We start from the raw sequence: 13,739 nt of genomic DNA, 5'->3' as shown, positions 1-13,739 counted from the left end.
TTGAGTTATTCTGGGCTCAGGATTGACACCAAGTCAAACTCCATCTGTTTCCACCACGACAAAGGCTCCTCTGAGGTTGCTCTGCTCAGTACCTGCGACGTTGCTGCCATGGCTCCCAACTCAGCTCTCCCACAGCAGGAGCAGGCAGCTATGTGATGCCAAAATTAGTGCCTGCACTGCTCTGGGTTTATTCTGGGCTGGGTGCAAGGCAGTGTCTTTGTGCTTTTTAAGTGTTCAAACCAGTGCTAAGCACAGCACCAGTAAGTGGGGAGTCCGGAGTAAGGAGAAAAAACACAACCATGCCAGGGAAAGCTCGGGAGACAGCTCCTTCCAAAGCCATTTCTGGCCACATGGCAGTTGCACAAGTTGCAGCATAGTCAGAGAAGCATCCCACCCACACAATCAAATTCAGAGCAGGATAGGAAAGCAAACCCCACGGCAGCATTATCCCTGCACCCAACAAGAAACAGGATTTAAAAGACACAAGAACTATCCCTATCCCTCAAAGCAGAGAGGTTTCATGGAGTGCTGGTGAGCTGCAGGAGCAGAGAAAGCCAAGCAGCAGCACGGCAGGCGGGCAGGCAGGGAATCAGGAGCAGGATCTGTTCCAGCCATGTAAATTATAAGCTGTCAAGTGCCCGGGTGACAAATCCATTTTTGCTGAGTAAGTAAGAACAGCCAAGCCAAGCTCACCCACGGCCAAAACCAGCACCAGCAGGTCAAGGACTTCCTGCAGAGTCACTGCACCGAGGGACAGCTTGGATGTGACAGGTCACTGTCACAGCACCTTCCCCAGCCCTGCCCGGCAGCGCCCTGGGGGAAGTTCTGCTGCACCCTCAGCCCTTGCAGAGCCCAAACAACCACTGACATTTCTAGAAATGCTGTCAGCAACCCCACTTGGGCAGCCACCCATCCATACACTGCCCGCAGTCCGTGGGCTGGGCAGAATCCTCACCTCTGCACTGGAGCCAGGCTGGGAGAGCTGGGGGTGCTCACCTGGAGAGGAGAAGGCTCCAGGGAGAGCTCAGAGCCCCTTGCAGGGCCTAAAGGGGCTCCAGGAGAGCTGGAGAGGGACTGGAGACAAGGGCTGGAGGGACAGGACAAGGGGCAGCGGCTTCCCAGGGCCAGAGGGCAGGGTTGAGGTGAGGATCTCGTTGGACCAGCAGTGCAAGTTCCTGCATTGCCAGAAAAACACAAGCCTGAGTGACACACAGTTCTGTCACTGCTGTCCCAGCCTGGCAGCAAACAAACTCACACCACAGGGAAGCCCTTTAGGAGATGACATCTCAGAAAATTTACTTTATTCTCACCTTTTGGAATGGATGGACTGAGTACTTTGGCAACTCTGGATATTCCCTCAGGAATTGGACCCACCAGCCTTGGCCAGGGTGAGGGCACACACAGAACAGCCTCAAGCCTGATCACACCAGTTTTCACTTTATTCTGTCTTTTTCCCCGTAACAGCTCACAGGTTGTCCTAAAAAGACCCACGTTCAGTCTGAAAAAAGCACATTTTTGCCAACAATGTTTCAAGAAGCTGAGAGGAAGCAACCCCCGTGCTGTTCCCACCCCCAGAGGGAGGTTATTCCTGTGAACAAGCGGATCTCCCGTGCTCAGCATCCCCCCTCACTGCCACCCCCTCAGGGGAAAGCGCCACTTCCAGATGGAAAGCAAGGAGCCGACACATTCCCTGCTGCCCTCCTCCCAAATCAGTCCCAGCCACCCCCGGCGTCTCTGGGAAGCAGGGCTGGGGGAGCAGCAGAGCTGGGTTCAGCTGCCAGACACCTCCACGTGCCAAGGGCTTTCAGGGAAAAGTGGCCAAAAATAGCTCAGAGTCCTCTATCCAAGCCCCATAAGACCGGGATTTTACTCCTATCCCATTTATCTGAGGGATAAATGCCTCCTCCACACCCCTCAATCACTACAAGCAGGGAGCTGAGTGGGTTTGGAGAGCTCTCTTACATTCCCAGGCCAACCCCAGGGCACCAAAGTACACTCAGCCACCAGGATGAATCAAAACAACGCTCAGGGAACGGGTTTTAGTTGCAAAACCCCCCAGGTGAGCATCCCACGAGATGGTGAAACACTCCCTGTGTCACTGCTGCAGCAGCAGGAAAATTTTCCCATCGCCACCTTCACACCTGGTGGTTCCAAAGATGCTCTGTGAGCTGGGATTGTTGGCTCAGGATAAATTCAGCAGAGCTCTTTGCCAAACACCTCCCCCTGCAGAGCTCCCAGAGCTATTTTGGGCAGGTTGTGTCCAAAGCTGAAGGTATTTCTGGTCTCTGCTTAATGTCCATCACGACAGGGAAATAAATAATAAATAATCACAAACCAAGGGTTCATCCTTTGGCTTTTGCACTGGAGAAGAGCTGCTAGAAAGGAAAAGGGAAGGAGAAAAACTGCTGCAGACTCCATTTCCTCAGTGGCTCTGTGTCACTGCTCATGGCAAAGAGTGACATTAAGATGAGGTTAGAATTAAAACAGAGCAAAAATTATGTACGATAATGTTGGAGCCAGGCAAAGGCTCCCACACAGCCTTTTCCAGACCCTCATTCCCACCTCAGCCTGCACCACCCCCTAAAAATCCCACAACCAAAGAGGTTGTGACAGAAGCCAAAGAGCAGCACCCACAAAGGTGGATTAATAGGAATAAACCTCAAGGAAAGAAATCTCCATGTCTGACTTTCTACACTATCCCAGTGTTCACACCCTCATCTTGCCCCACTGAGGCAGTACCACATCCTTCGTTTTGCAGCCATAAAACTGGGAAATACACTTTGTCCTTGGCCAAAACCACTGGTGTCTGCAAGGAAAAGAGGGATGATCCCAAATCTTTTCAATACCTGTCACCTTTCCTTTCAGAGTCATCGTCAGAGCACCACCCCAAGTTATGTCGCATTATCTGAGGACAAATAACCAACACATCATTTCTTTGTGGTGCCCCAGTATTTCTCCATCTCAAAGGCAGGATAAAAAGCTCAGTCCCTCACTGTTCCCATGGAGAAACAGGTGGGAGATGGCACAAGCAAGAGCAAAACCCTCAGAGCTGCAGGATGACCATGGCAGATGGGTCTTCATTAGATTTTTCAGCATTTTAGAGTTCTCTAAAAGCCAGACAAGTGGCAAACCCTACTTTTTTTTTTTTTGTCACATTGTAAATGATAGGCAAGATGAAGACATCAGACTCTGCAGCTGGTTTCAGCTCTAGAGCAAGAAAAATATTTAAATACAGCCCACAGGCTGCATGGCAGGGAGAGGATTTATTACTGCTGGGACACAGGACTTTCCCCACAGGCTGCCTTCCCAAATTCCCAAGCCTCCCACCTGGCAGTGAGCCCTGGGGGGAATCCAGACACCTCAGCAGTCCCTGCATATCCACTCACAGCACAATTTATTTCCAAGCTCAGCCACTTGCAGCAATATTTATTTCGTTAATCCCAGCTCCAGCACCTCAGGCCAACGCTCGTTCTTGACAGCTCTGCCACTTAGCAAGCATTAAACCTGATGGGGCATGAGACAGAACAGGGTTTTCCTCACAGCCCTGTCCAAGAGCTGCCTCAGTAGAGCTGACAGCCACAAGTCTTTTAGGCAGTATTTATTTCATACCCTTCCTTCACAGAATAAAAACCCAACACAAAACCAAAACAAACTTAACAGCCTTTTGGGTTCAAACAGATGCGATCGGTCACCAAAGATGGCCAAATTGGGAACAAAATATAAACTTCAGGCAATGCTGAAACACAGCAAGAAGTTTTGGGGTGGCCAGGTAAAAGCAGCCAGGAGAAGACAGACTCCAGGCTGCCCCACAGTTGTACTTCACTTCCAGCTTGAAGCAGAAAATTCCTAAAAAGCAGGAATAGGGCCAGGGATCCAGCATGCAGCTGTGTTTAAAAGGGATTTGAGGTCACTGCAACCCCCATCCCTCCAAAGGCTGGTTTGTGTTTCCTGACTGGGGTGTTTAAACCAGAGAAATGTGACAGTGCCTTGAGCCTGAGGGGTTGGAGCTCTAAGAGGCACCAAGGATGCTCTTTTTCCCCAGCTTTAGAGTCAACTCAGACACAACAATCAGCCTAGCAAGTCTGGCACAAATCAGATAGCTTTGCCACACGAGGCACTGGAATTGAATAGCCCCAGGAACTGCTATTCCCACTTATTTTAGCTCTGGCACTCTGGGATTAGGTTGCTCTGACAAAGCCCAGTCAGAAGCACTGGAGGCTGATAAACCCCATTAGCTGCTCACACAGCTGAGCAGCAGCAACTGTTAGCTGGAAAAATTGCGAACGATTTGGGAGCTCCACGGTCAGGCTGACCTTGGGCACAGCGGCAGGGAACAGCTACCAGCACTTGCTCCCACTTTTGTCCAAAGCCATCTCCTCTAACAGTTCTGGCCACCTGCAGCACAGCCAGGGCTGACTTTGCTCGGATTAAGCCTGGCTCAGGCACCCTAAAGCCTGGAGCGTGGCTTTGAGAGGGCAGGCACATCTCAGCCACGGTGCTACAGCAGGGACCACTCCTGGCAATTCCCAGCTCATTCCTCCTCCATCTCCTGCCACACCATCAGTGGGTTCAAACAAACCTTCTCCCTGCCCATCCAGCACCTTCCAGAGCCTAAAGGGGCTCCAGGAGAGCTGCAGAGGGACTGGGGACAAGGCCTGGAGGGACAGGACACAGGGAATGGCTTCCTACTTCCAGAGGGCAGGGATGGATGGGATATTGGGAATGAATTGTTCTCTGGGAGGGTGGGGAGGCCCTGGCACAGGGTGCTCAGAGAAGCTGTTGGTTGGCCCCTGGATCCGGGAGGTATCCAAGATGCAAGCAATTCTCCACCACTTTACCCTTTGCCAGCTTCGACCCAACGTTTTCCCATCCTTACAGAGGTCAGGAGCCCTGAAGGAGCACCAGGATGATGCAGGAAAGCTGTGCTCCTGCACCGCTGCTCAACAGCTGCACAAAACCTCCAGGATTTCTTTCTCCAAACAAAGAGCAGCCTGGGGAGATGCAAGAATCCCTAAATTTAACTCACAGCATCATCAAGTTTGGAAAACACCTCTAAGATCTTCGAGTCCAACCAGTAACCTGACTCTGCCGGGTCCAGCACCAAACCATGTCCCCAAGTGCCACACGTGCACCTCTTTTTGGAAACTGAACGCCTCCAGCCTGTTCAGGCCATGCTGAGAGCAGCCACCACCTCCATTACCCACACACAGAGCACCCAACAACCAGGCAGCTGCATTTCAGACACTCAACCAGTTCACAAACCTTGATCCCAAAATTTAAATTAAAAAAAAAAAAAAAAAAGAAAAGCACATTGGAGAGGGACTTACAGAGCAGCAGCAGTCCCAGCACAATTCCTGCTCGGATGTTCTATGCTAAGGGACCCAGGGCAGCCTCATCCCTGAAGCCCTGCTGATATCCACGTTGAACAGTGCTGATAAGCCCGAGCGGGAACAGCTCTTGCGCACTGCAGGTTTTATCTGTGGCAGAGCGCACTTGTTACAGACCCTCTCTTATCAGCAGTGCAAGTATCAGCAGAGATAAGGAGAGGCACGTAATGCCTGGGAAGGTGCAGAAACTGGAGCTGACACATGGGGGTTTGACTCCTTTGGCCTCATCTGCCCCAGCTCGTGACCGCGAGGGCTCCCTGTTCCTCACCCTGTGTTCCCCCCACAGCCCGATATCCAGCCCCAAACTGCACCAGGAGAGGAGCAGAGCAGACTTCAAGCCAGTCCTTCAGCTCTGTCCCTCCAGGGAACACTGCAGATGAGCTGCAAAGTTCAGGGAGATAGGGAAAAAGCCATTATTTCCCCTGAGCTGGGAGAGAAGAAGCCAAGAGAGCAAAGTGATTTCCTCACGGGTCCAGTATGGCTCAATATAACCAATTACCTCAGAAATTTGGATTTAAAGACTCTCAAGACAGAAGGGGTTTAACAGAGTGACGCTGACCCTTTCAAAAAATACAGAGGACTCCCAAATTTAAGCTTATTATGCTGTTAGATGTGGATCTGTAACTGCTCACTAAAGGGCAGCTCTAAAAGTCTGGAGTCCAGGTTAGAGCTTCCCAACAAACCCCCAGGCTTCCCTCCTGCCCAACCAACCACATTCCCACTGTAACACTGGGGTGCTCATCACATCAAGCACATCAACCCCAGGAGGGCTTTCCAGCCCAGCAGGAGCCTCAGTTTTCAGGTCAAATCCAATCCTGCTGCTAACAAGCCAAGCTTTCTCCTCACACCTCTCACCAGCAGGGACCATCCAAAGGGAGTGATCCCCCTGCTCCAGGGGACACGGGGACAGGGCACCAGCATCATCAAGGCAGAGATTCCCTTCACGGAACCACTGTGGAATGATTCTGCGCAGCTCCTGAGGCTCAGCAAAGCACAGGGCAAGGTTTGAGCTCCACGCTAACCCCTCGGACCGGAGCCAAAACCTGCCCAGGTACAAAGCCAGGGAAAGACAATCCCCTCCCACATTGCTCCTGGCTGCGCTGTCAGGGACAGCAGCTCCATCCCTCTAATCCTGCAAGCAGCTTTATTTCTCTTGGCAAAGCAAAACTGTCCCAGGAGCCCTGGCAGGGTTTGTGTTTCGGGAACGCACGGCCACGCAGCTGAGTGACCTTGTGAGGCACAGAGGTCTGTCCCTGCCAGCATCAGGCACACCAGAGCACGCCTATTCCCACCACATCAACATTTGAACATCTCCAGCTGTCTTACACCGCATTCCTTTAATGTGCGGCTCTCCCAGAGCAGGAGCCTGGGGATCCAAACCAAAAAAACCCAAAAACAAACACGTCCCTACGCAGAGGAGACGGATTAGGAAACAGCTGTGATAAGGGAAAGTATCTCCAGCCGAGCTGTCAACCTTGCACTTTAAATCAGACTTTTAATGAGGACTGCAAGCACTCTGCGTTTGGGTGATTAACTCACAGCTAAAGAGGGGTTGAGCTGCTTCATTCTGAAAGCAGATCCTGCCTCCAGGTTCCAGGCAGGAGCAGGAGATGATCCTGCAAGCTGTCAGACACCACCAGCTGATGCCAAAGCCCATGCAGGGGGGGTAAATCACCCCGAAAATAAGAGCCTGCCACCACTCTGTATTCACAAAGCATCAAATGCAGCACAGCAAGTGGTGTGGGAGCTCCCAGTCCCCAGCTCCAGGGCACAGGGAAAAGGGACACAGCAATATCTGTATTTTTGGCAGGCATTTTGATATCTAAGAGCTGCAAAACAGGGATTACAAATCCCGTGTCCCAAGTGCAGAGCAATCCTCGGTGATGAACGTAATTTGCATGTGAACAGGAACACATCTAAAAATAGGTGCTTGAGAAGGTCTCACCCCACCTCTTGGCTTGATGAGTTCCAGGGCTCCTGAATACCCCAAAACCACACATCACGTGGACTGTTCAGGCACTTTACTGGGCAGGTCTCTAAGGTCAACCATCCACAGCCACGAATGGAGAAATCACAACTCGAAAAGCTTGAGAGAACCGGAGCAAATCATGCCTGGACACCCAGACCAGGACACATGAGCTGCCTCTTTGCTGGGTTTCAAACTGCAACAGGATTGACTGGCAGCTTAAAGTCTCACCGACAAGGTTCCTGAATAATTAGTAGGCAGATTGATACCAAAATTCCCACAACACCTGCAAACAATCACTGCTGGATCAGGAAACTGCCTACAAAACATCACCTACATGACAGCCTTGAGGAATTCCTTTATGGGGCTGCTTCATGCAACAAAGGAGAACGACAGAATCATCACAGAAAGGTCTGGGTTGGAAGGGGCCTTAAAAATCGCCTTTTTCCATGGGCAGGGACACTTTCCACTAGCCCAAGTTGCTCAAAGTAGTCGGGAAGAGAGAGACTGGATTTGAATACACGCTTCCCACCTTCTCCAAAAGAGCCTTTTCTCCTCTCAGAAAGGTCAAGGGGTTGGGTGACTCTTTCCTACACCAACAGCTGAGACATACCGGAAGTATTTTAATCCCAAGGAAAGCATTAATTACCTCTCGGCAAAAAAATAAAAGCAAATCCAGACAACACACCCCCCAAAATCCACCCAAATATCACAGAGTGACCTCAGCACAGTGGTAAATCCCTGCAAACAAACCTAAGCCCTCTCCATCCGTCCCAGGGACTGGGTCTAAGCCATAACCTGGGCAGCCCCCAGCCCCATCCTGCCCCTTGGCAGCACAGTGGGGAAGCACTGGGCACAGCAAGGGGACCTGAGGCATGACCTGGGATATAGATCCCAGCTGATCCCCATTCCCCAGCGTTTTACTCAGGCAGGAGCTCTGCAGTCAGCACACGGGGTTCAGATGGGGTCACACACAGGGACACCTCCCAAGGGCCGTGCCAGGTCCCTCCCTCCTGGCAAGGTCCAGGGCTGTTTCACAGGACAGCAAGCCCAATCCTCTCCAAGCTCTTAAGTGCCCTGCTTAGGATTAGCTCTGCTTCCCAAGAACCGTGTGGAACACCCCAAGCATCCCCTGTCACCTTCAGGTGCCAATTCCCAACTGCTCACCACAGGCTGGGGCCAGCTCCAACTCAAAAATGTTAATGTATTTTATTTGTTTTGCTGCAATTCTGCTGAACACTGACTTACTTTTAGACTTGATTTATGATTAGGTGACTGTCAGCTCAAGAGATTCATCAATACAAGCTAAGTGGCCCAAATATAATCTCCTAGAGTGGCTCAGGAGAACACGTGGGTGCTGAAGGGTACAACAAGTCCAATACATTTTTTTAAAGGCTACACCCAAAAATATCTATTAGAGGAAACTCTGAGTTTCACCTTGGACTATTCCAGTCAGATGCGAGCTGTTTTCCCTGGGCAAACGTGAGCCTGAAACTCAGCACAGCTAAAAACAGCCAAGGACCAGAATATTTCTGCTCTGTGCATTTCACCTCGGGCTGGGGGAGGGACAAGTTTCATTTCACCTCAGCGAGGAGGAAAGGGAAGCAAAACACAGGGGCGAGACATTTATGAAGAGATTTTACAAGTTGCAGCAGCATTTTAAGAGAAGCAGCAGGACTTTAAATAAATAAATAAACAGAAATTGAAGGCAAGCTGGTATCTAAGGGGGAGAGTAGGAGATAAAAAGCTGCTTTGGCACAGCGCCACGTGGTAACTCTGAAAGTGAAACAGATCCTTCTGAGCACTCGCAGACAAGAAGAGAATAAATTTACAGTCCATCACCTCCAAGCCCTCTGGGATCCAACAGCCTGGACCCCAAGCTCCTCATGGAAAGCGTAGCTCCGACACAGAGGACACAGTGCAGAGAGGGCAGCAGGATTCAGGTTTGTCATGACTAAGGAACTACATCAAAACCAGTCCAGGCTCTTTCCAAGGAAGAGATGAGCCAGCAGCAGGGCTCTGCACAGACGGGGCGCTTGGACAGAGCTGGTGCCCAGATTTGTGCAGCACCCCAGGAAAGGTGCAATTTCCCCCTCTCCTATCCCCAGTTCACCCTTCACCCAGCAGGGGAAAAAAAAAGAAAGAAAGAAAACCAGATCAACACACACACACACAAAATACTCACAAAAAGAAACATTTGTGATTTTCTGTCATCAGGACTAATCCTGCCCAAGGAGCAGGAGGGCAAAAAAAACCAAACCAGAGCTCAATCCCAACCTGAAATGGATTCTGTATGTGAAAACATGGAATGCATCGAGCCACAGGCATAAAAACCTTCCCAACTGCCCCCCACCCCAGAAGGTCCTTGCTTGAAGGGGAACACTCTGTACCTTGAAACCACTCCTGGGCAGAAATCTTCCACAAATATTTAATTGCATACAAAAAATAAAGCTTTGTGTTGTTGTTTGTCAGGCTGCTGAGCAATAACAGACTCTTGCACCAAATATTCAGGCAGTTGTCCTGCCAGTATCTGTGGGTGCTTCTGGAGGAAGTGGGGAGAACACAGTGGTTTGCTAAAGAGGAAAAAGCAGCAAAGCCAAACACCAATGTGCAGCTATTTTTTTTTTCTTTAAAGTCAAGCCCTGCATTAAAGTAGCTGTATCTGATCACTGCTTATAGAGGGGCTGGCAGGCACAAGCAACGACTATGAACAGTCTTTATCTTGATAAATCCCTTTTTCCAGCATCCTGCTCAGAACGTTCCTGTAAAGGGCTCTTAAGCACCTGGAGCAGAGCTGGAGGGGGAATCTGTGGTTTGGGAAGGAGGGAGTGGGATGAGGTGCCTGTATCCCAAACCCACCCTAGTGCAGAACCCCTGCGAGACCCTCCGGGCCGAGGGCGGCAGCTCCGTGCGCTGCTCAGCACGGATAAGGAATGAGCTCGGTGTGACACTGCCCTCTCCTGAGCAGAGGGGACTGCTCAGCCGCACACCCAGCCCAGGACGAGGATTTTGGGGCGCCCCGAGCAAACACCCTGCAATAAGCGGAGAAGCTGAGACACCACTCACCCTCCAGCAGCTCCAGTTGGCACCAGCAGAGCCCACAGCAGCCACCGCCTCCTCGCACCAGCAGCACTAGCGGGGGTTCAGGACGAGAGTGAAATGGCCCTACTTGAGCTTTTTGGAGCCTAATTAGCAGCTGCTGCAGCCTAATGAAGCAACGTGGCTGCCAGGTACATCCCAGCCCTTCATCTCAAAGGGTGGAACTGCAGGAGCTTTCACGCCCCTTCCAAGCCAAACCATTCCATGAGTATCAGCGTGAAGGTGCAGAGCATCTCAGGAACAGGAGCACAACCTCTACGGGTGCATCATCTCAAGAAAAAGGAGTTTAAAACCAGCTTCGCAGGCTCCAGGAAAGCATGTTCCTACCCCACTAAGCCTGTGGGAAAGCTGCTCTCAGGAGGAGCCCTAAGTGCCCCTCCACGTCCAGCCCCACATCAGTGACTGCCACACCTTCCCGCACAAGCCCAGAGCTGCACCAGAAGTATTTCAAAGGTGCAACCGCTCCCTTTTATCTTCACCCTCGGGAAGACTCACAGAGCGAGTTAAAGGACAATATCCCCCCAGGTGTGTCTGGCTAAAGGGCACCCAGACCTAACTTCCACCACCTGTGAGCATCAAAGTGCCTCTAACACGAATCAGGGTGAAGGAGCCACCTGCTCCCGGCATCTTTAACCTCAACCTACAACAGCACTTGCACCTGTGAGTTACTCCAACCCACACGTTAAAACATTTAAAAACCCAACAAAAAAACCCCACCAAATATACTGATTTTGGCATGGTGTTTTTAAGGCAGTTACTGGAGATCAAATACACCTAGGTACACAGTTAATGGGTAGAAGTACAACAAAAGGTTGTCTCCTCATAACCTTCCTGGGTTATAAAGCAATTTGTTGCCTTGCTAGAAACGAAACCCTTTATCATTAATTCCGAGCCAGCAGTTTCTGAATCTTCAACCTGACACCAAATCAATTGAACCTAGCAGGACTCGTTTTCCTTCCAAGACAAACACCAGTTGTGCTTCGCCAAATTCATCGCAGGGAAAAGTGTAACAAGCAGAACACGCTCATGTAGTAAAAAAGTACAGCTTGACAGAGCCACCCACTCTAAAATTAATTCTGCCATCAAAGCAGAGCTTATATTTGCCTCTGAAGAAGCATCTCCTAAATCACACAGAAATATTCTCCAGCTCCACATTGCTGGGATATCAGCACGAAGATGCTTCCAAGCTTGGCAGAGGAGAATATGTTAACATAACAGGCTTTAAGGAGTCAGGATGCATCACTGCTCCGGTTGATAAAGGCTGGATAATGAATTAATGGACCATTTTCCTTAGCAATCTGATGAGGAACATGGACATGCCAGACAAAATGCGAGGCAGGAAATCCATTTCCCTCAGTTTTTCCCCAGCCACACCTGCCAAGGGCAAGCTGGCAATTTGTAAGAGGGAAAGAAGGGAAAAGGCTGTTATCCTGCATGGCTGGGTGATCCAAACCCCAAAAAAGCTCTCTAAGAAGCAGCACCGCTCTAACTTCTACTTGCTAATCAGCAGCAATCTATATTTCCTGGCAGCTGGAGCATCCCGAGGAGACTCCAGCACCCAAACGGCGCAGTGGGATTTGAGTTCTCCGTGCACAGCGTAACTTTCTCATGGAGAAAAATCTGTATGGGCTCCTTCTCACCGGGACAAGGAGCCAGCAAAGAGAACCAGAATTCATTATTTTTTAAATTTCACATGCAGCATGGCCATGCCTATTCCTATCATCTATCCCTAATCCCTTTCCAGCCCCAAAATAACCCTTAAGCCAACACGATTACACTTAACCCGAGTGGCTCTAAGGACCCATCCCTAAAATCCCAAAGCACGGCAAGTTCCACATAGCCAAGTTTTTCCTGGCTGGAGAATCCCCATTTCCATCTCGCCAGGGGTGAAATTTCACAGCTTCCACACCAGGAATTGCTCCAGCAGCTCTTTTCCAGAGCAAAGCTCGCATGCCGACTGCAACTCCTCCGTGCCCAGTTTTCCGGGCGGGGAACAGACAGGACGTGGGTGAGGGCTTCAATGAAACAGCAACGAGAAGATTTTTTTTCCCCCTTTTTCCTGAATTACTCTTTTTTTGAAACAGTTTCTTTGCCAAGCATCAAGGCAAAGTAACACGCTCTTACATTCCCCTTTTTTCACCCTCTCTGCTCCGTGCTCGCTGGAAATTTGGGGTCTTTAACAGAGGCTTTGCTGCCGGGGAATGTCACCAAGAGCCATCCAGGACATCCCTGGGCATCCTCAAGGGTGCTGGATGGGCACTGAGTGCTCCTCCAGCTGGACCAGCAACAATAAATAAATCCCTCTTGGGATTCTGCTGCCTCAGGATTTTACAGCTCCGGACAACACCGGTGTGAAGCCCTGGAACCGCGGGACGCTGCAGATGCCATTATTTTGTATCAAAATGCAGCGTTCCCTGTGAAACAAGCAGGGCCTGAAGGGAAAAAGCAGTGTCCAGATCCACACCCGGACAGTCTGGGGGTCTCAGAGACCACAGCGGGTACCCCGGGACCTCTCCCCAGGTGGGAGCCCACCCACATCCCCCACCACCGGGAGCACCCGGTCACATCCCAACTTCGCTTGGGATGCTCGCGGCCAGGTGAGCCACCCGTGGGGAGCGGGGGCACACAGGGCAAAGAAACACCCTTTGGGCGTGGAAAAGAAACACCTTTTGGGGCAAAGGAGCGCGGCTTTGGACACCGGAGCGCCTTTTGGGGGTGAAAGCCGGCAGAGCTGTCCCAGCCCCCCGGCTCAGCATCCCCCCGCAGCCCGGGCTCCCCGCGCACCCCTCGCCAGGAGCGGGGGCAGGAGGGGATGCGGGAAGCCCCCAGCGCACCCAGCCCGCCCCTTCCCTTTACCTGCTGCCGCCGGGAAATCCGCCAGGTTCCCGAGCCCCGGGCAAGGGGGACCCGGCCCCGCCGGCAGCGCTGTGCCAGGGCCGGCAGGGAAGGGCGCAGGGACGGCGCTGGCACGGCCGCGGCCCCGTCCCCGCAGCCCGGCTCGGCTCGGCTCGGCAGCGGGGCGGGCGCTGGGCCGGGCGGCTCCGCCCCGGGCAGCGCGGGAGGAGCAGAGCACGGAGGGGAGGAGGAGGAGGAGAGAAGGAAGCTGCGCCCAAGCGTGGGAGCTCTTCGCTTTGGGGTGTCCCCAAGGGTTCTGGTTTGGGGGGCAAGGGAAAGGTTGGGGGCACCCCGATAGCGGAGAAGTTGGGGAGTGCTTGGCACTGTGCCAGGGGAGTTGGGAATGCTGAGCCCCTAAAGGGCAGCGAGCACCCAAGAATCACAGAGTGGAC

At 51.8% G+C, this 13,739-nt stretch overlaps 1 protein-coding gene across 2 annotated transcripts in view; it reads right to left on the bottom strand.

Moving 5' to 3' along the window:
• GDPD5 (glycerophosphodiester phosphodiesterase domain containing 5) overlaps window positions 1–13,467 on the bottom strand; it is a 106,154-nt gene extending 92,687 nt beyond the window's left edge. Inside the window, exon 1 of one of the 2 annotated variants that reach the window (XM_032095211.1) lies at window positions 13,309–13,467. The gene's annotated coding sequence lies outside the window, so the exon portion shown is untranslated. The remainder of the gene's footprint in view (window positions 1–13,308) is intronic. The other variant, XM_032095189.1, reaches the window with a different exon arrangement.
• Window positions 13,468–13,739: the final 272 nt, after the last annotated feature.

The sequence above is a fragment of the Corvus moneduloides genome, chromosome 2 (genome assembly GCF_009650955.1).
Source record: "Corvus moneduloides isolate bCorMon1 chromosome 2, bCorMon1.pri, whole genome shotgun sequence".
Classification (NCBI taxonomy): domain Eukaryota; kingdom Metazoa; phylum Chordata; class Aves; order Passeriformes; family Corvidae; genus Corvus; species Corvus moneduloides.
The sequence above is the reverse complement of the archived record's forward strand: the minus strand, read 5'-3'. Positions and strand labels throughout refer to the sequence as shown.